Raw genomic sequence first — 2,107 nt, forward strand, 5'->3', positions numbered from 1 at the left:
GGGGCCGGCCCCAACCCCAACTACGTGGACCGCCCCAGAAGAATGCCCTTCAGAGGACAGCACTGAAGCTACAGCTTGGGGAGAAGAGTGTTTCTGGTCAGAGGACACAGGAGCAAAGGAAGAGGGAAGGAGAGAGAGTGGAACACATCCTGGCCCACCAAGCCCTGAGGACGATATTTCTGCTCAGAGCAGCCAATGCACTGAGAGGACCATAGGACCGGCCCCAGCAAAAGACACGACTTCCCTTACTGACCCATAGCCCTACAGGGGACAACACTGGAGGCACAGTATGAGAATTGTGCCCCATCTGACCCCACCACATGGGTCAAATGCTAAGGGCGTGCAACCGAGCAGCCCGGGTAGCAAAGCAACAAAGTCCCCAGGGAATACCAAAAATAGACTTTGGGGACAGGGCCTGGCAGCCCATTAGACTCAACCGGAAGACACTCAGAAAGGTCAACAAACAGACCTGGAACTATTTCCAGGCTTTTCTCTTTTGTTGTTGTTGTTTTATTTTTTGTTTCCTTTTGTTGGTTTGTTTTGCTTTATCTTGTTTTTGTGCTTATTGTCTCTGCATATCTATCTAGATAAGATAGGCAGGATAAACAATCTGGAGGAGATAACAATGGGACTGATGGTTCTGGTGGGACATGGGAGGGGAAGGGGGTGCCAACAAACCCAGGGACAGAGGAACAACAAGTGATCTATAATCGATGGCAAGGAGAGCGTAGGATCCCTGGTGGGGCTTGATCAAGGGCAATGTAGCTGAGAGGAATTACCAAAACCCGAATGAAGGCCGAACACGATGGTGGGACAGGAGGAAAGTAAAAGGAAATAGAGGAGAGAACTAAGAGGCTAAGGGCATTTATAGAGCGCTAAAGACAGGCATGTACATATGTAAATATATTTATATATATAACAATAGGGAAGTAGATCTATGTACATTTATTTATTTGTTAAGTATTAAGGCAGCAGACTGACATTGGGCCTCCACTCAAGTACTCCCTCAATGCAAGAACACTTTGTTCTAATCACTGAGCATTCTGTGATGCTCACCTTCCCTGACACAATCACTGAACACAAAATGGGTACATAAGCAAATGTGTTGAAGAAAGCTGATGGTGCCTGGCTATCAAAAGACATATTATCTGGGATCTTAAAGTGCTGAAGATAAACAAGCAGCCATCTAGCTGAGAAGCAACGTCTACATGGAAGATGCACACCAGCCTGTGTGATCATGAGGTGTCGATGGGATCAGGTTTCAGGGATCAAAGACCCAGAACAAAAATCATATCATTGTGAATGAGGGGGATTATGGAATGGAGACCCAAAGCCCATCTGTAGACAATTGGACATCCCCTTCCAGAAGAGTCACAAGGAAGAGATGATCCAGTCAGGGTGCAGTATAGCACCGATGAAACATACAACTTTCCTCTAGTTCAGCTGTTCTCAACCTATGGGTTGTGACCCCTTTGGGGGTTGAACTACCCTTTCACAGGGGTCACCTGATTCATAACAGTAGCAAAATTACAGTTATGAAGTACCAATCAAAACAATTTTATGGTTGAGGGGTCACCACAATACGAGGTACTGTATTAAAGGGTCACGGCATTAGGAAGGTTGAGAACCACTGTTCTAGTTCTTTAATGCTTCCTCCCCCCCAGTTATCATGACCCAATTCTACCTCACAAATCTGGCTAGATCAGAGCATGTACATTGGTATAGATAAGAGCTTGCAACACAGGGAATCCAGGACAGATTAAACCCCTCAGGACCAATAATGAGTGTAGCGATACCAGGAGGGGAAGGGGAAGGTTAGGGGAAAAAGGGGAAACCGATCGCAATGATTGACATATAACCCCCTCCCAGGAGAATGGAAAACGGAAAAGTGGGTGAAGGGAGACAGAGGTCAGTTTAAGACATGAAAAAAAAAGATAAATTATCAAGGATTCATGAGGGAGGGAAGGGTAGGGGAGGGGGAAAATGCACTGACACCAAGGGTTCAAGTAGAAAGAAAATGCTTTGAAAATGACGATGGCAACATATGTACAAATGTGCTTGACACAATGGATAGGTGGATGGATTGTGAAAAGAGTTGTAAGAGCCC

This window comes from Echinops telfairi, unplaced genomic scaffold (genome assembly GCF_000313985.2).
Source record: "Echinops telfairi isolate 266 unplaced genomic scaffold, ASM31398v2 ScPeMD7_25;HRSCAF=90, whole genome shotgun sequence".
NCBI classification, from domain to species: Eukaryota; Metazoa; Chordata; class Mammalia; order Afrosoricida; family Tenrecidae; genus Echinops; species Echinops telfairi.